Genomic DNA, 20,702 nt, shown 5'->3' with positions numbered 1-20,702 from the left:
TACTACAGAAACCCTGATTAGAATGTAAGTCTCCCAGGTAGTCTTAATAAGACTGGGAAAAAAGATTAGCTAGCATTCTGGAGAGATTCTTCTGAGAAGATCTGGGTTCCTATCATGAGAGTTGAGTGGGCACAGACCCTGCCTAAACTAATTAGATTTTTGTAGCACATGTGGTAAATAATTAAGAAGTAACAAGTTTTGTTGTTTTGTTGTTGTTGCTACTGTTATTGTAAAAATCCTGACTTTTGATCCTCAACAGTTGGTAAAATTTAAAGGTGAGACCTCAGACACCCCATATACAACTGGAAACAATACTCAAGTTGAAACCACTGTAGGGACTGGCTGGGTGCCATTGAAACAAATTCCTAACTGGGACTTCTTTGGGGTTGAATCTTGTAATCCGTCTGATAGAGGATATTAACCATCACTGTGTTCTTGGCTTTTGATTGGGTTTAGGTCAGCTGGAGTTGAGGGTTTTTTTGTTTTTGGTTTTTTTGTTTGTTTGTTTTTTGTTTTGTTTTGTTTTTCAGTTGTTCACAGTATTCAGAAGCTTTTCTTAGGCTGCGGCCAGATAGTAATTGTTAGTTAGCGTGGTTCCCTACAGAGCTCCTCGGCAGTAAAATACAGAGCTCCCACCAGAGCTGCAGAGGCATAAAAATGAAAGCAGAGTTTATTAACTTGCTGAGCCTGGAAGTGCAAGCCATAAAGGTAACTGACATGAGATACTGGTCCATTCGCCATGCTTACAACAAAATAGCTGAGATAGGATAACATAACATAAAGAAGGCGTTTACTCAGCTTACACTTTCAGAGGGCAAAAGTGTGAACAGTGTGGGGTGGCTTTGGAAAGGCCCCTTCACTCCCTGCCTGCACTGCACCGTGAAAAATGGCTTCATGGCAGGAGAATGTGTTTGGGGGAGGGGTGTCGCTTGGTGAGACAGGAAGCTAGAGAAGCCAGGGAGGAATCCACCTTGCTCTTTTAAAATAAACCTCTTCCAATTACAAACCTGGGTCCTTTACTTGATAGCTACTTAATCCTCTCCCAGGGCAGCACCCACAAGCTCCCAGCTCTTGGGAGTTCCCGTCACCTCTCAAAACTGCTAAACTGAAGACCAAGTTTCCCACACATGAGCCTTCGGGGAATAGGTCATATTCAAACTACAGCAACGGGATAGATGGAGGCTTTTAATCTAGAAAGAGGCTAAGACTACACTAGACTAAGAGTAAAGGTTTGGACATGAGCCCTCTAGAGACGGCCCAGGGAAACTTTGTTCATTGGTTAGGATATGGTTGATAGCTGGTCGCACCGAAGTTTGATGTGTGTGTGACTGGTCTGCTTTCAGCTGCTCAGAAGCCTGTTGGCATGAAACACATCCACTTTGAGATCGGAGGCAAGCAGAGCTGAAAGTGGGAATTATTAACTTCTTAAAATTTAATTAATTAATTTGTTTATTACAGATTCCAGTCTCTATGTGCTGGGATTACAGTTACAAGCCACCACACCCAGCGTGAAACTCCACGCAGGACAAGTAAATGCTGGCAAATGTACAATGTGTCTCAGGTGGCCCTCCATATCTACAGGGCATGGACTCAGGAATTATAGCCAATGACAAAATCTGAGGGTGCTCAAGTCTGTTGTATAGAATAGCATGGTGCCTGCATGTAACCTGTGTAGAGTTTGAGTCATTTCTAGATGGCTTGTAATGTCAATATGAGAATGCTCCCTCGTCACTGGACCGTGCTCCCTAAACAGTCACTGGACTGTGCTCCCTAAACAGTTGTTAAACTGTGCTCTTCAAGAAAAGTGATGAAAAAAATCAAAGTCTGTCTATGTTCAGGACAATTTTTTTCCAAGTATTTTCCATCTGCAGCTGGCTGAGTCACGGGCCTGAAAGCAGTGGGTACTAAGAGGTAAGTCTGTGTGAACGCAGCTCTGCGGCTCAGCTGGCTTCCACTGTTCTGCCCTGGTTCTGCCTGGCATCTGCCCTTCTTCCTGAATTCTACTTGACTTGGTTACTGGTCTGTTGCTGTGATGAAACACAATAAAAGATGAGTTAACTGGGGGCTTGCTTACAGTTGCAGGGGATGAGTCCATGATCATCATGGGGGGAAGCATGGTGGCAGGCAGGCAGGCAGGCAGGTGGGCAGGCAGGCAGGGTGCTGTGGCAATAGCTAAGAGCTCACATCCTAACCCACAGGCAACAGGCAGAGGTGGGGAGTTGGGTGAGACCAAACCTGACATGAGCTTCTGAAACTTCAAAGCCCACCCCCGGTGACACACCTCCTTCCAAAAGGCCACACCTCCTAATCCTTCCCAAACAGTTCCACCAACTGAGAGCCAAGCATTCAAACATATGAGCCTATGGGGTCTGTTCTCATTCAAACCATTGCACTTCTTTTCCAATACAAGAACACAGCTCACCATTAAAATGTGGACTAGTCTGAGAAAAGCAGGCCAAGCGCATGCTGTGAACTCCAGTTTGAGAAACTAGTGGAAGCAATTAAAGCACTTGCCTGCTGACTGAATTCTTGATAGGTTTCCGGGATAATAGACAAAGGTGCACAGCGCTTCTCAGGGTATACGAGCAAGAAGGGAGAGGGCTGCCGTAGAGGTGGAAGGAAAAGAACACAGTAGAGAAGAACAAGAAGGAGCAAAAGAAAACTAGTTTGAGGGGCAAGAAATAGGACCAAGAGCAACTGACTGAGCAGGAGGAGGGAGGGGCTTGAAAACGGGAAGGAGCACCGCTGCGCAGGAGGGCAGCACAGGAGGGCCGCAGAGAGTAGCAGTTTGATTTGCAGGGTATGGGCAGGAGGTGTTGGTGATTGAAATAACAGGAGTTCTGGGGTCCTGCCAAGGTTCTCTTCTGCCAAATCAGAAGCTAAATAACCTGACACATCCCCCCCTCCCTCCGTGGATTGTCTCCCCAGAATGCTGTCAAACCTGCCCGGGCATTTCTGGGCATTTGGATGATAAGGCCAGCATGCCTCCCCCGCCCCCAACACCAGCTTCCTAACAGTGAGCACATGCAAACGGTTTCCATCAATGAGACATTCCATGAGTCCCCTCAGAGTATCCCCAGAGCAGGTAACACAGAGGTGGCACAAGGTCAAATGGAAATGAGAAACCCGCCATTTGCTATGTAGAGTAGAGCATTGGCTATGGAACAAGGACAGTCGCCCCTTTTCACAAATAATCCAATGTCTTTCAACACCACTGGTGAATATTTGCTGGGGTACCTGGAGCCCTCCCCGTGCATTCAGAATCATGAGAGAACTGCAAACTCTCAGAGACATCTAGTTATGTGGCTCTCCCCTTGGAGGGCATTGCAGCCAGAAGAGGGTTGGCTAATTCAATGCCACACTGCCCCCCAGCAGAAGGCTCCTGATGCCCCAAACAACATTCATTTCCCTGCGCCCTGACACATTCTCCTTGCTTATCCCCCACACTGCTCTTCTGTATCTTGAGCACATCCCTTGCTACCTAAGAGTGGACTCAATGGACTGCCACACACAACAGAAGTGTGGGCATTGGTGGTTTAAGCTGTAAGGACGGCAGTCAAAGTTTCTGTAAGGACAGTGATAGTTTCTGTACTAGAGGGATGGAGGGAGACATTCCCAAGGTTTGTGCTAATGCTCAGTAGCACAAATAAGACATCCCCATCTTTTCAGCCTTCCTTTATCCAGTGTATACGGAACTTTCATCCTTGAACCCATAAGTCCATGGTGACAGGATGGCTTCAGGCCTCAGCATCATACAGTCACTCCAGTGTCCTCAGAGAAAAGAAAGGGAGAAACGATAGGGGGTGGGGGATTTTGGTTCCATCAGGAAAATGTTTCCCCAGAAATAAGATTTTACTTTACAGCTGGGCATGGTGGCACACACCTTTAATCCCAGCACTTGGGAGGCAGAGGCAGGCGGATTTCTGAGTTCAAGGCCAGCCTGGTCTACAAAGTGAGTTCCAGGACAGCCAGGGCTACAGAGAAACCCTGTCTTGAAAAAAAAAAAAAAAAAAAAAGATTTTACTTTACATCTTACTGCCCTAATTAGTTCCAGGGTCGCCTCTAGCTGCAAGGAAGTCTGAGAAAGAAGGTGTCTGGCAATAGGGTAATGAAATGGACTTGACTGGGTTAAATGAATGGCAACCCATGGACAGCATTAACTATTTCAGAAGATAGAAGAAAGGGTTAAGGCGGCAGGACATTTGACACGTGTCACAAACACCCTCTAAAACTCAGTGGCTTAAATCCACACTCACTGTCTCCCTCAGGTCAGACGGTCACTGAGGCTCTGCTCAGCTCAGCTGTGGCTCACTGGAATGCCCAAACCGATGTACGTTCTGCTCCACATGCCTTTCTGTGGAATGATTCCTGTGAAGAGATGAACAAATGTCTGTTCACTCCAGATAGGGAACCCATGACAGACCAAACAGATATCACCAAAGTTCAACTTAGCAAACCAATGCATTTTACTGGGCTGCTTATAGGACTCAGAGTGAGCGGTTACTTAGAAAAGCAAAAATGTTTCACAGACAGCTCCATCACCAAAGCCCACCCCAACACAGGTTGACAGCTCACAAAGCAGGGAACCTGAAGCTCACTGCACTGCCTACAGCCATCTTGACAGGTTGGAGAGTGTTCTTTCCAAGTGGCTCAGCTGATCTGAATCTCTTCTAGGGAGCTCAGCTGGTCTGCAAGTTCCTCTCTGTACTCTCAGGAAGGAAAGGGGTGGGGCCTGGTGATTCTGGTCAGTTTCAGGAACTTCCTGAAGCTATTATGAGTTGTTTATTTCCTGTCTTAAAGAGCTTCCCTGCAAGATAGAGGGTGCCACTTGCCCTAGAACATCCTGCTGTTTTATCTCCCTGTAAACAAACTTTCTTTAAATACCCTGTTTTTTCCCTTCCCTTTTTTGCAGACATCCTATATCTTCAAGATGGAAGGAAACTACAACATAGCACCTTGAAGGTGAGGGTGAAGGACACCATTCCCAGGGCCTAGGACAATGATCTAGTGTAAGAATGCAAGAAGAATCCCGCCCTCAACCACAGTGAGGACCTGTGCTTCAGTTATATTGCATTGGCCTGCCATGTGGTCCCCAAAAGTCAAGGCTGAGGAAGGAGGTGAATTCTCCGGGCACAGGGTGGATGCAGGGAAAAGTGAAACCCTGCCAGCTTACTCTCCCCAACTCTTCCCCTTCTGCCCCTCCCAGCATCCTCCAAGGTTCCTGTCCTCCACTTTCCTGTTGCTGCCTTCTTGATCCCAGACCAGCCTCCATATCTCTATCCCTCATGTCTGAGCTCACTGCGGGGTGTGCAGAAATCTCGGTATAAAGCCAAGCACTGTGACATGTCCAGAACTCCCCTCCACATTGCCAGCCCCAGGCACATGGCTCTGTCCCCATGAGGTGCAGGAGACATAGGGATGATCTGTGACCTGAAACCTCACAGTCTGGAATCTTGGTCTGGCTGTAGTTGTACAGGGGATGCAAATGGCCACAGGGACTTTTCAGAATCCAGTCCAGCCCCTGCCTGCCTACATGGCCTGAGCATCTGCCTTTTCCTCCTGAGAAGTCTCACCTGGCCGAGTGGTGGTGGCACATGCCTTTAATCCCAGCACTTGGGAGGCAGAGGCAGGCAGATTTCTGAGGCCAGCCTGGTCTACAGAGTGGGTTCCAGGACAGCCAGAGCTACACAGAGAAACCCTGTCTCCAAAAAAAAAAAAAAAAAAAAAGGAAGTCTTACCTGTACCTTCTGCCCAACAATTGGCCCCCGGCCTTCTTTTTTTTTGGGGGGGGGGTTAAGACAGGGTTTCTCTGTGTAGCCCTGGCTGTCCTGGAACTCACTCTGTAGACCAGGTTGGCCTCGAACTCAGAAATCCGCCTGCCTCTACCTTCTGAGTGCTGGGATTAAAGGTGTGTGCCACCACTGCCCGGCTGTCCCTGGCCTTCTTTACTGACAAACCAAGAACTAATTGGGGAACAGGACCTTAGCATCAGGACCACCTCCTTCACGCATGCACACAAGCATGCATGTGTGCATGCCCTAGTGTTTCACTTGACATTCTTAGTAAAATGCCCTGGGTCTGAGCCAACCACAGAGATGATGCATCCCTAGTCATTTCTTCCCTCCTTTTTACTTCAGTTCTTGCTATAACCTCACTGTTATGAAATATAATGCAGCAAGGGGGTACCTGATGGTCCCTTGCCAAGGTCTACCCCTGTGAAATTATGTCATATAACAGATCTAGTATAAAAGAGAAGGACCTGGAAAGGGGGTAGAGGCAGATGAGTAGACATGTAGACAGATAGACAGAAGCAAAGCCATGAGGACAGAGAAGAGGATGGGGCACAGAGAAGGACAGAAAGGGGATTGGAGAGAGAGTGTGCTGGAGTGTCAGGCAGTCATTTTATATGCAGTCCATACCTAGTGTACCTCCTGGGGTTGTCAGGTGATGATGTAAGCCATTGGTAGGTCCCTAGGAGGAGCCTAGTAGAATCACCAGTAAGCTAACACTCATACTCACAGCTACCCAAGGGAACAAGGCCTTCAAAAGCTTTGATCACAAGCTCACATCTCAGGCTTGCCGCTCCCACACAGAATGGACCCAGCACTCTAGACAACACACTTGCAATTTTTTTTCCTTTGGTGGCAAGGGATGGTCTTTGATGTGAATGTGTCAGGGTCTCTGGCTTTTGAGAGCTCTTAAGTAAAAGGAGAAAGACATCGGAGAAATGAAATGGTCTCTCTCCAGTCAGAGGCAGGGGACCTGGATTTCAGGCCCAGCTCCCCACTCCATCCCACCCCATACCTTCATCCTCATCAACATATGAACTGGGAAAGAGAGAAAGAGTCTCACCAGCCACAGCTGATGGGCTGGCTGTGTGAGCAAGGCCTGTGCTGCCCAGCTGGTTTGCTGCACAGTTGTTTAGAGCCAGGAAGCACCCAACAGCACACCTGTCCTTGCCTTAATCACTTCTCCTTATGGAGGGAGTGTGTCTGTGACTCCATGGCTTTAGAGCAGCAGTTCTCAACCTGAGGGTCATGATCCCTTTGGGGGTCAAATGACCCTTTCACAGAGGACACGTATCAGGTATCTCACATACCAAATATTTATATCGCAATTCATAACAGTAGCAAAATTACAGTTATGAAGCAGCAATGAAAATCATTTCATGGGGGCTGGAGAGATGGCTCCGTGGTTAAGAGCACTCAATGCTCTTCTGAAGGTCCTGAGTTCAAATCCCAGCAACCACATGGTGGCTCACAACCATCTGTCATAAGAAAGGATGCCCTCTTCTAGTGTGTCTGAAAACAGCTACAGTGTACTTATATATAATAAATAAACCTTTAAGGAAAGAAGGAAGGAAAGAAAGAAAGAAAGAAAGAAAGAAAGAAAGAAAGAAAGAAAGAAAGAAAGAAAGAAAGAAAGAAAGAAAGGAAGGAAGAAAGGAAGAAAGGAAGGAAGAAAGGAAGAAAGAAAGAAAGAAAGAAAGAAAGAAAGAAAGAAAGAAAGAAAGAAAGAAAGAAAGGAAGAAAGGAAGGAAGGAAGAAGGAAGGAAAGAAAGAAAACCATTTCATGGTTGGGGGCCCCTACAACATGAGGAACTTTTTTAAGGGGTCGCAGCCTTAGGAAGGTTGAGAACCACTGGCTTAAAGGATCGTGGTTATGAGATGGTTTTTTTTAGCAAACAGGAGAACAACTCAGTAGTCTTTTTTTTTTTTTTGAGACCTGGAACCATTCTGAGACATGGTAGAAGCTCAAAGACAGTCAGGATCTTCTTTGTGGGGTCTAATATGGAATAACTGGATGGAAAATTCAACACATCAGCAAGAGTGCAAAGGGCTAAATCGCACTTTACCCCAGATTCCTGAGTTAAAAACCTAACCCCCCGGGTCTGGAGATACGGCTAAATCACTACAAAGTGTTTGCCATGCACGCATGAGGACCAGAGTTCAGATACCCAGGTAGTGCAAGCCTACAACTTCAGCGATGGGAAAGCAGATACAGAATGGGCTGGCCAGCCCATCTGTCTGAACTGGCATATTCCAGCTTCGGTGCAGACAGAGGAAGGCACCCAGCACAGAATATTGACCTGGATATGTGGATGCAGCTGAGTGTGTGTGTGTGTGTGCATGTATGTGCTCGCGTGCGCGCGCGCGCGCGCGCGCGCGCGCGCGCGCACACACACACACCAACCTTTAATCCTTTAACCTGGAGATGGGGCCTTACCACTGAATAAGTATAAGACACCAGGAAGGTTTGCTTTGGTCTCCACGTGAGGCCTCAGTATGAGGGTAACTATCTGAAAGCCAGGAAAAACAAAACAAAACAAAATCAACAACAACAAAAAACGAAACAAAACCGCTGGGCAGTGGTGGCACACGCCTTTAATCCCAGCACTCGGGAGGCAGAGGCAGGTGGATTTCTGAGTTCGAGGCCAGCCTGGTCTACAAAGTGAGTTCCAGGTCAGCCAGGGCTACACAGAGAAACCCTGTCTCGAAAAACCAAAACCAAAACCAAAACAAACAAACAAACAAAAAAAAACACTCGGAGAAATCCCAATGTGGTAGGCTAGACCTGTAATCCTAGTATTTAAAAGGCGAAAGCAGGAAGATCATGATTTTGAAGCCCGCCTGGCCTATCTGGTAAGACTCTGTCTCAAATAAAACAAAACAGGAAAAAAGAAAAGAAGAAAAAATATCTTCACCCTTGAGCGTGTAATTATTAAAAAAAAAAAAAACAAACAAACAAAAAACCAATCCATGTTATGGCCGGCTAAACTCCAGCACTGCGGTCTCCCCTCCCCCATGAGGAGCCCCAAGCAGTGGTCTGCCCAGGTTGCAGATTCAAACACTTCTTGTACTTCCCAAGCCATCCGCCCCTGCTAGCCCCATAAAATGAAAACCCCAGAGGTTTGTAATTTACCAGCCAGATTTATAACATTAAATCTCCAACCTCCAATATGGCCACAAAAAGAATTCAACAATTGATTAGATTAGACAAATTGCCCTACATTATTCTATTGCCCTTCTAAGAGATCCATAGCTACCTGTGGCTATTTCAGGCCACGTGGTTCTAGCTCATCATCTCTGGCTTCAGGTACCATCTTGGCTCTCTCATCTCTGTCTGTCTCTCCTCCCTCTCCACCCCACCCCCTTTCTCTCCCTCCCCCACTCAAACTTTCAGCCCCGCCTTCTTTTTCACTGCCCAATCACAGGCTCTAGCCTTAACTGACTAATTAAGATTTCACCTGACCTCACCTGCAGATAGTAATCCATAACAACCCTAATTCAAAGGGCAGAGAATAAGAAACAAAGACAGGAGAAAGAAGATGAAGGGGAAAGGAACAAGGGAAAGGAGGCAGGGATGTTTACCCAGGAGGGACAAAGGACTGCCTCTGGACAGAGAGGAGACAGACATGGCCTGAGGCAGTTTAATCAAGGGAAAGGGGGAAACTCTTGTGTTAGGATGAGTTGTTTAATTTTAACTGGGCATGTTCATTAGGTGACCCAAAGGGGGCTTCTGATTGCTGGACTTTAATACTTTGATAGCTGGACCTTGGTGGTCAGCCTCAGGAGAAGGAAGTGGCCATATAAGGGAATAGATCTTGGTGGCTAGCTTTTAGAATGTGATCTAATGTGTGTTTTTTAGCAAGGCAGAGGGAATTGGGGAGAAGGACAAGGCCTGTCGGAGCCATGTTAGGGGCCTACTAGAACCCCTTTAGAGGCAGGCGGTGGAATTCAGTTTACTAGTCAGCATTATGTAAAATAAAACTGTGGTCGATTATCCAGATGCACCCAATGTAATTACTGAGGGAGGAAGAGGAGAAGTCGAACTTGTACAAAGTGATACGCATCTTTTCTAAGAACTGAAGAGGAGCCAAGGCATGGGGGGCAGACTCTGGAATAGAACCCTACCCACATTTGGGGTTAGCTTCATGAGACCCTTCCCAGACTTCCAAGACCCCAACCCACCGCCCACGTATCCCCAACCCCCACCCCAACCTGGAACTGTGAGCCGTTGAATTTTGTTTACATTGTAAACTGATTTGCTATCAGTGTCTGGTGGTGCACCTGGGAGAACCATAGAAACCACACAATGAGTGGCCTTCACCCAGACAGCCTGTACCATTCCACGCCCCACCCTTAAAGGACTTCCTGAGAACAACACAGAAGACAAACTGTGTTAGCCATTCCTTCTAGGGTTAACTGGGGAAATTTAATCTCTTTCCCTCTCGTTTCATTAGATGACTCAGATGGGGTCACTCCAGGCTAATGCTCTTTTGGCCAAAATAAGGTTATCATTGAAAAAGACAGCAAATGCCTAGATGCCCTGTGGGCAGTTTTGAGAGCAAATCTTACTTCATAGTGATTTTTGTTTCTGTAGTAATTATAGCATAAGGCAACTAGGAAAGGCTGGGACACCCCTTTCCATTGTCCCTTGTCCCTCTTCCTGGGCCAGCATCCTGTCTCTCTTGCTCTGTACTGAGATCCCAAGATGCCTTTATTTTACCTACGTCTCCGACATCGATCATGGATTCTGCTCTCAGCCTTAGCTGCTCCTGCTCTGTCATATCTTTGTCTCAGCCAGTCAGAAAACAAAGGTGTAGATCATGGACTTCTCCAGGAGAGAAAGGTCACCACCTGACACGAAAGGATTGTCCCCAAATCTGTTCAATACCTGCTCCTGTGCAGCAAAAAGAGCCAAGAGAAAGAAGAACTGGGATTTCATTTTAGTTGCGTCTTGTGGTCAGCCAGCTGGCCAAAGCTATCTTCCTATCTGTCGGTGTGTGCATGTGTAAGGGCCATTTATGAATGGCTCTGCTCGCTCCTCTTGAGTGGGAGAGACAGGATGATGGATTCAATGTGTTCTTTCTCGCTAGTAACATTTATTGATGTTCTTGGCACTTGATAACACTATTTTACTTATTCCTTACAACCTATAACAGACACAGAACTGAAGCTGAAGTTTAAAGGAAAGAGGTGATTTGTACATAAAAGCACTTGGAAGGTAGGTAGTGCCTGAAGAATGCCACCCCCCCTCACCCCATATTGTGTCCTGACCTACATATTCTCTCTGTCTCTCTGTCTCTCTCTCCTCTCAAACACACACATACACACATGCATATCTATACACACAAAACATGCACACACACACATGCAGATATGCACTCATATACACTTGGTTAGTAAATAGCAAAGTCAAGCTTCATATTAAGACCTATCAATTCCAAGTCTATTCACTTTGGGTGATAGCACACCTGGTGCATTATGCATGACATCTAAGGAAAATAAATAAATAAATAAATAAATTATATGGCCCCCAGCATCTTGCACTTGTTATAGTATTGAGGCCAGTCTGCTCAGTATATACTCATTTGAACTATATAAAACTGCCGTTTTGGGACTCGGGCAAGTAAGAGCAGGACCTTTGTGGTTTAACTGTCTGAATTCCAGTTTTTCCTTTGCTGCTTGCTCACTGTGTGATCTTGGGATAGTCGCTTAACCTCAGAGCCTTTGTCTTTTCGTCTATAAGTAGGGGTACTATTGTAGAAGGCTATCCTCTGAGCCAAATTGCTACCATCTTCAGGAATTCTGCTGGGCCTGCTCGCAGAAGATCATCGGAGCCTGTTGACTTATAGAATGGAGGGCTGGAGCGGACCACGGGACCTCTCCATGACTATCCAACCAGTTGCATACACTTCTGCCTAACTGTGTATGGACTAGTGGGAAGGGCTAAAGGACATAAGTGTGGGAGGATGAGGAGGCGACCCACCCAGCCATGGGGAACCCCTATTCCTGCTGGTGCAGACTCTCCAGTGCAGCTACTTTCAAGTCACCCATGCCCCTGACCCTAACCCCTAACCCATTACTCTGTAACTGAGCCCAAGAAACTCATCGGTTCACAGGCTGAACTCTAGTGAGTCCTGCCTCAGTTGGTCTCTGGGATCTCAGAAAGAATGGCAGATGTTGTTTCTGTCTCCCCTAGAGAAAGAATTTTAACAACACAGGGTTAAAGGACTCTGAATTTGTAAGTCACTAACTAGATTGTGTGACATCAATACCTCCTAACAAATGTTAGCTATTGGCATCACGATAGCATGATCTAATTCTATGGCTGGGGAGTGGTGGTGGGCAGCTGAGAATGGGGTCCCGGTAGCAGAGAACAAGGCGGGAAGGTGGAGGCACAAGCATGACAGAGCTCATAGGACACAGCTGTTTATCATAATGTCCTAGGCCTTTCAGTTCCCATCATCAAGGGATGCCATAGAGCAAGGCTGAACAGTTTCCTTAAGAGCCCCGCCTTTCCCACCTGTAAAAAAACAAACAAATGTCTGAGCTGAACAAGGTAGCTGTGGGAAGAGCAGGCAGAAATCCAAGAATAACTGGGTTCTCGTTCAAGTCGCGGAAAAAGCTGGATGCCCTGGGAGCTGGGATTAGGAAGCACTGTACATATGAGGGCTACCACCCCATTTACCATTTGTACTCACCACAGGAAGCCGCATGTGCATCCACTTCCTGTGGCTCCCTTAACCGCGTGCCACAGTCTGAGCAGCCTAAGAGGACAGTTCCACCGGACAGGTGTCAGAGTGACAAGGTCAGAGGGGCACACTCCATGGCAGCTCCAGTAAGGACACTCCTCACCTCTCCTCAATCCCGACAGTGGCTGGCGCTGCGCATGCGCCTGTGGCTCCATCACCTCTTCCTACTAGGGCCCCCGTCATTGGATCAACAGCCCCTTTAATCACACTCAGCCTCATCTTCATTAAATGCATCTGCCAAGGTGTTGTTGTTGTTGTTTTACAAATAAAGTCATGTGCTTTTATTTGTTTTGCCATTGAGATTTAACCAACTGTAATTATGCAGACTCAAGAGGAACAAGGTCATGTTAGAATTGGAGTGTCCAATATAAAATTATTTAATCACACTAGTTAGCAAATCCATCTCCTCGTGTATGTATTGTTTGAGACAACATTTGAAATTTTAAATTCTTCACAGTTTTAAAGGGGAAGCAGTTCATCATTATTAACTATAATCACCATGTTGGGCAGTAGATCTCAAAACTCAGTCTTATTTTATGTCTATATATGTTTTGGTATATATATGGAAGTTTACCTGCATGTATGTATGTCTGTATATTATATACATGCAATTCCAGTGGAGGCCAAAAGAGAATGCCGGATTTCCCGGGCTGGTTTGTATCCAGCATCTTTCCCTCTTGAACTTTAAACTGGGTGTGCTCCAGGATGAACTTACCCCTAAAGTAACTATCATATATAAACATATGGTTGCCTAAACAACATCTCGAGCGCGCGCGCCTTTGTCAGGAGCCAAGGGCATTGTTTTGGAAGTAGCTCCTTACCTTACGGGTCAGTCTTTCTCTGCTCTTAGGTTTCTTGGCTACCACCAAGGTGCCCTGAGTTACCTTTCTGTATCTCCATACGCCCTGGCATCTGGCAACCACCATTCTACTCTCTGAATCTGGGAATTCGATTGCTTTAGTTTCTACATATAAGTGTGTCTTAGTCAGGGCTTTACATGACCAAGGCAGCTCTTATAAGGACAGCATTTAATTGAGGCTGGCTAACAGGTTCAGAGGTTCAGTCCAGTATCAAGTCAGGAACATGGCAGTATCCAAGCAGGCATGGTGCAGGCAAAGCTGAGAGTTCTACATCTTCATCTGAAGGCAGACAGGAGAAGACTGGCTTCTGGGCATCTAGGACAAGGCCATGCCCATGCTCACAGTGATATACCTACTCCAGTAAGGCCACACCTACTCCAGCAAGGCCACACCTCCTAATAGTGCCACTCCCAGAACACACTTAGCAGGGTGTTCTCCAAGTTCATTCATGTTATTGCAGATGACGGAATTCCCCTCATTTGTAGGTGAACAGTATTCCACTGTGTTACTATATAATGCTTTCTTTTTATCCATCCCCTCTGCTCATCGGGGGTCTATCAGTGCTTCAGTGGACTTCAGTCTGCAGAGGGATACCATTAAATCCAACACAAACAACAAATACATAAAAAACAGTAAGGGCTTCCAGCTGCTACCTGACCCTCCTACAATTCAGGCCTCCACTGAGAGGGGACAGGATGTCATGGGCAGGAAGATGGAGAAACCCTAGAATGCAAACAGAATCATCAATAACATGGCTATGATGAGGGAAAAGGTGGAACAGTCATCAATGAAACCTATGTCCAAGCAAACAAAGTGCACCCTGATTCCAGAGAAAGAGGGTAAGACTGCTGGAGGGACCAGACATGAGAAGCTAATTATGGTAGTACTTCATACAAGGTTGGCCACCCCTTCAGTCTCTCCTCCATTCCTCTGTAAGCAAATGCCAGGCACTGAAGCAGGAACACCAAACAGAACAATTGCTGCCTGGACCATGTTCAGCCCTGTCTCTGTGGCCTTACTTCCTAGCTGGGGATAGGGAGGAGGGCTGTGGGGAAGGTAAGTGGGGGGCTGTGGGGGAGGGGAGGTAAGAAGAGAGTGAAAAACAAAGAATCCCAACAAAGCCCGCAACCTAAAGTGCAAATGTAAAAATATGCATGAGAGGGGCTGGAGAGATGGCTCAGAGGTAAAGATCACTAACTACTCTTGCAAAGGACATGGGTTTGATTCCCAGCACCCATGTGGTGGCTCACAACCATCTGCGACTTCAATCTCAGGGGATCTAGTGCCCTCTTCTGGCCTCCACCAGCACTGCATGCAAATGGTGCACAGACACTCATATGCAAAATAAAAATAAATAAATAAACAAACAAACAAACATTAGACCCATAAGTCTGTGGGACTTGAGCCTAAGCTCCACAAAAGTGGGGCAATTAGACTAAGCCACTTGCAGAGTTTACATAAGAAATTCCATTCTCTCTGAACCAGAAGCTGCTCCTCCTTCAAGATCACTTGTGGTGCTCTGTCTATGCATTTCTCATCCCCACAGCAGGCCATCACTTTATCTCTGACTGTTCCCCTAGCAAATTCTGAAGGCGTGTGGAGCCCAGAGTGAGCAAGCTGGTTTTACCTAGGAAGACCATCTGTGTTTCCTATTAATTAATTTATTTACTTCATATCCTGATCGGAGATTCCCCTCCCTCTTCTCCTCCCAGTCCCTCCCTTGGACTTCCCATCCTCCATGTCCTTTTCCTTTTCTCCTCAGAGAAGGGGAGACCGCCCATGGCGATCAACCTGCCCTGGCATATAAAGTTGTAATAAGACCGAGGACCTCTTGGAAGAGCATTTTTTATAAAAGATGTTTGACAACCAAGGAAATGTCAGCAGAGGTGATGTCACTCTCCAGCAGAGGTGATGTCACTCTCCAGCAGAGGTGATGTCACTCTCCAGCAGAGGTGATGTCACTCTCCAGCAGAGGTGATGTCATTCTCCAGAAGTGATGTCATTCTCTAGCAGAAGCTTCAGATTCTACAACCTGTCGCATTCTTTTCTCCCTCTCTCCTAGTGATCACTCGTGTCAAGTGGTGGCTGTCTTCATCAGCCTGGGTCCAGAGAGAGGAGGTGTGGAGTACAGCTCTCATATGACCCATCACATACAAGTTACATTTACTGGTATGCTGGTGTCTGAGTCAGGGTTACTATTGCTGTGATGACCAAAATGACTTAGGGAGGAAAGGTTTTTTTTACTTATGCTTGCACATCACTGCTCATCATCAAAGCAAGTCAGGATTGGAACTCAAACAGAACAGGAACCTGGAGGCAGGAGCTGACGCAGAGGCCATGGAGGGGTGCTACTTACTGGCCTGCTCCTCATGGCACCCTGATTCCAGAGAAAGAGGGTAAGACTGCTGGAGGGACCAGACATGAGAAGCTAATTATGGTAGCACTTCATACAAGGTTGGCCACCCCTTCAGTCTCTCCTCCATTCCTCTGTAAGCAAACGCCAGGCACTGAAGCAGGAACACCAAACAGAACAATTGCTGCCTGGACCATGTTCAGCCCTGTCTCTGTGGCCTTACTTCCTAGCTTTCTTATAGAACCCAGGACCACCAGCACTGGTATGGCCCCACCTACCTTAGGCTAGGCCTTCCCCTACAAATCACTAATTAAGAAAATATCATTCAGGTTTGTCTGCGTATAACCTGATCTTATGGAAGCATTTTCTCCATTAAGGTGCCTTCCACTCGGATGCCTAGAGCTTGTGACGAGCTGACATCAAAGTGGCCAGCTGGCCTGTGCTCCGTAGCTTCAGTCAGAACAAACCTCCCTGCAGCTCTCTCTGGAACAGAATTAGGAAACAGCCCATGCTGTGACTAGTCAACTCTCAGTTCATGCCTCCTGGTTCCTCTGATTCTTGCTGCAAATGCTGAACTAACTCATATGCGACACTTCCTGTCATCCCTAAAGGTTATAAAAAGTCAAATCTTTCCTTTGCCCAAGGATAATTTGCTGGGAGATGTGCTTTGAAAGATGCTCTCTGAAGAGGTCCCTCTGCCTCCCCACCCATTATCTCTTTCACAGCAACCCCACCCCCAATCCAAGTCTTCACATCTAATTACTATACTAATTAGCATACACTAAGTACCTACTAGTACATTATCTAGCCCATCTTCCCTTATGCACAGTTGATTTGGCCTCCATTAGAGCCGGTGGAACAGCTAACTAACGTGTTCTTGCTCTTCTTTGCAGCTTTGTCAGTCTTTCCCTCTTGACCTAGAATGCTAGGGAGGTCAGAGGTCACAGGCTTTATCATCTGTGTACCTTAAGCACACTCATGGTGCTGGCAGAAAGTAGGACAGAGATGATAGCTATAGGTCTGGACAAAGGGTGTCCCAGACAGGTGACAGCAGAGAGGCTTAAAATAAGAATCCTCCAAGTGCCACAGTAATAGGAAGAGAGGTAGCTAGCAAAGAAGAAATAGGAAGAGAAATAGGAGAAATAAGAGACAGAGCTTTGAAAGAACAGCAGAGAGCAAGGAATAAGGAGTAGATGCTGTCCCATGGGAAATGTCACACGTGTCCTGCAGGGTAAGGATCACAGACAGACCTGGGAAGCAGGGGTCACTGCTGACCTTGGAAAGAACCTATAGAGCCCGAACGAACAGTGAGGTCACACAGGCGCAACTTCTTTCCCTCTAAGCTTTCCAAGATCAAGGAAGGAAAGTAGACAATGGAAGAAGAGGGTGGGTTGAGGGAGGTATTGATTCATTGGAAGAGACCTGACGTGGTGTTTGTACAGCCTGAACCAGCCCATGAAGAGATCAGAAAGCAAGGCGCTTGTGTTCAGGGCTACAATCTGCAGCCTTATCTAATTGATCCCATGCTCAGGTGAGCAGTGTCCAAGCTTTGGCCTCCTGTTCCAGGACACTTGAATAAGACAGAGGAAAACGTGCCATTCATCCAGAGACATATCTTTGACTAACCCAGCAAGTCTCAGGTCTGGGAACGCCAACCAGTGGCAACACACACAGGATCTCCTTATTTAAACCCCTCTTGTGTCTCTACCCAATTTTACTAAGAACAACAAAGTTATTGGAACAAAACAGTCCTCTTTTTAAAACCCCTCCTCTGAATCTGTCAGCTCGCTGACAGTCTGGAACGTTCTGGGTGTCTGCGTATGCTGAGGCACTGAAAGCAGTACCTAACCTCTGAAAGCCTGGGGTGAAGCCTGAACTGGCCTCTCTCCCTCAACTGATGAACCTCCGGCCTCTGAGGAAATACTTCAGTCATTTTTCTCCAAACAGCCTAGAATTAGTCATTTCTTCTCGTTTAAGTTGATATACTATTAAAGCAATCTCTTGAGTGGTTACTGAAATTATCCAAATTGCACCAGAAAGAACCACGATCACTCATGATCCGAGTGTCTCTTAGCAACCGAAGAACATCGGCACACTTAAAAATTAGGGTAGAAAAGTGAGGCAACATCTTCCCTTCGAAACTAGTTTTACAATGATCCTTAAAAGCAATCAGTAAATCTCGGTAATGAGCAAGGTAATGGTAACAAGATTAACTTTAATTACATATTTAGACTCTGGGCCCAGGTTCTTAAGCAAGCCTGAGCCAGGGAACGAACAGCAACCCCATATTTCTACTTATTTTTCTGTCACTCCATCCTTCTTCCCAGCATCCTTATCACAGGACATGTTCACAGAACCTACATTTCTTTTTCTTTTTTTTTTTTAAAGATTTATTTATTTATTTTATGTATATGTGTGCACTGTAGCTGTATACATGGGTAAACCATCATGTGGTTGCTGAAAATTGAATTTAGGACCTCTGCTCACAGCGGTCAGCCCTACTCACTCCAGCTCTGTTTTACTCCGACCCCAGCATTTATTTCTTATTATAAATAAGTACACTGTAGCTGTCTTCAGACACACCAGAAGGGGGCATCAGATCTCATTACAGATGGTTGTGAGCCACCATGTAGTTGCTGGGATTTGAACTCAGGACCTTTGGAAGAGCAGTCAGTGCTCTTAACCACTGAGCCATCTCTCTAGCCCAAACCTACTTTTCTTACTGTGTCCAGCACCACTACTGTCCTCTGAATTATTGTGTAGATGCCCCCGGGGGGTGGGGGTGGAGCTCCAGCATGCCCCGATTTCAGAAGGTCATGGCCATCTTGACATAGGTTGGTTAGGGAGCAATTTTGGGGATGGGGTTTATCTCCTCCACCAGCTGTTTTATCAGAGGTACCATTGGTCAAAAGGGAAGAGTTATGTGTGATGGATAAGTAACTTAAAGTCTATGCCTCACCAGTAGGAACTGTGTGCACATTTGTATATAGATATGCTCTGTGCTAGACACTGAACTTGTTCTAGGGAAGCAAGAGTTGGCACATTTTCACTTTGGATTAGTTATATACCAAAGGTTAGAGAACTATGCTAGGAAGTCCTGCACGCCTTCCCTGCCCTCTAGGATAAATAGTATCTTATTCAACACAACAGAAGGTCACAGTCACAAAGTCAACTCTGCTATAGTCATAGAGTGTGCAGACCTCCTCAGTTTAATATGCACAGACAAGACAGAAATTAGAGTTCCTTCTGGACCATCCAGTTAGTTAATGTAGGGACTTGTGGAAGGTGTTAGAAATCATGGTCTTTGTTCGTCTAACTGTGGGACTTGTGGGTGTGAATGGCAGCTCTATCCCCCAAACCCAGAAGTACTGTGCAGTAGAAACAGGATAGCAGCTTAGTGAGCCACACGTTACTCTATATCTTAACATGCGGATGAGAGGATAGAATCAAAGAGAGAAGGATGGTGGTTCCTGTCTCATCCCTAATTACTCTTCTGGTGGGAGCAAACGTCAGATTAGTCATGAAGGATAACTGTGGGTTGTACTGTATGTGATGGCCAGAGTCACAGTTCTGTCTGCAGGATCTGCATTGACAGGACCAACAACTGGCTCCCAAGACCATGCTGAATGCTAATATGCACCCAAGATTGTCTCGATGTGTCACAAATCTTTGTGTGCGTCTATTATATTGATCTCGGCAGGCTAATTGGTCATGGCGAGAAGGTTGTATCAAGTTCCTTTTATGTCTAAAACTACATCTGCATTCCAGATCTCAGGAGAGACTCTCCAAGAACATCTATACCAAAGTTTCTGTGGGTCTAGGGCAGGGAATAGTATGTTGTCTCTCTCTCTCTCTCTCTCTCTCTCTCTCTCTCTCTGTCTCTCTGTCTCTCTCTGTCTCTCTCTGTCTCTCTCTGTCTCTCTCTGTCTCTCTCTGTCTCTCTCTGTCTCTCTCTCTCTCTCTCTCTCTCTCTCTAAGGAAAAAGCCATGAACTGGGTCAACTTTCTTTAGGGAAGCAAGATTTTATATATACATATATATGAGATTTTTAGTAGTTGTGAGAATACATCAAGAAAGGGTGTCCCAGCAGCTTTAGGCTGTGGTTCAAGCCACCCCAACATTATTTGAATCATATCACAGCAGACTCAATGGTATAGAAGTGTCAGAGGAACCCCAGTACAGTGAACAGCAAGCCCAACACCCAACCCCTCTGCTCCCTGTCCTAAAAGCAGGCCAGTTTCGGCTACTGGTCCCCAAGAGAAGTTTTATATCTTACTAGGGAATGTAGAGTTGAATGCAACCCAATCTCCCATGGTGAGTTTTATATATCAAACCGTTCAACTGAATACTCACAGCAACTCTTACCTGGGAACTGCTTAGGAAAGGCAGGAATGGTCCAAAGAGATGGAGAAAACACAAGCAAAACTGGTCTAATTGCCAGCTCCCCTAGCTCTGTTGCTTCCAGACTCCCCTAAACCCACACCCATGGTTCTGAAGTGAGCCCAATTCAGAGCCCAGTACATGCAGAAGATAAAGCACTGGCTTTATGTAAGGGTAAATCGAGTTGGAGTGCAAACACCCCATAAGTGACTACCTACAGCACCACAAGGCCCCAGGGGCGGGGTAAGGTAGAGATGAAGGGTAATTACCTTGTGGGTAGAATATTGAGTGGTACATCCGGTCACACACTTCATGAAGAAGGAGAAATGGCCTGGGGAACGAATCCATAATGACTCATTTGTCTGCCTGCTCAAAGAATAGGTGACAAAGAAGTACAGGGTGGAGGTGTGTGGGTGGTCCTTTCAGAATGAGCCCAGAGCAAGAACATGTCTGCATCCCACAAACACATCTGACATCAGTGATGGAGGAGATTTCTGGTACTCGGGTAAGGGACAGTAGCACACTCAGTGCCTGTCAGTCAGCTGCTCAGGCCTGGCTCTTCAGAGCTGAC

The 20,702-nt window shown here is 46.3% G+C and overlaps 1 long non-coding RNA gene across 1 annotated transcript; it reads left to right on the top strand.

The window, feature by feature from the left end:
- Positions 1-1,807: 1,807 nt before the first annotated feature.
- On the top strand, positions 1,808-12,770 carry LOC110295461 (uncharacterized). Its single transcript, XR_002378070.2, has 5 exons — positions 1,808-1,911; positions 4,913-4,962; positions 10,946-11,007; positions 11,587-11,712; positions 12,493-12,770. It is a non-coding gene; the product is annotated as an uncharacterized LOC110295461 (long non-coding RNA).
- The last annotated feature ends 7,932 nt before the right edge of the window (positions 12,771-20,702 follow it).

Source organism: Mus caroli, unplaced genomic scaffold, assembly GCF_978045245.1.
Source record: "Mus caroli unplaced genomic scaffold, Mus_caroli_1 scaffold_4, whole genome shotgun sequence".
Taxonomy (NCBI): Eukaryota; Metazoa; Chordata; class Mammalia; order Rodentia; family Muridae; genus Mus; species Mus caroli.
Note: the sequence above shows the minus strand (reverse complement) of the source record. Positions and strands in the feature narration are given on the sequence as shown.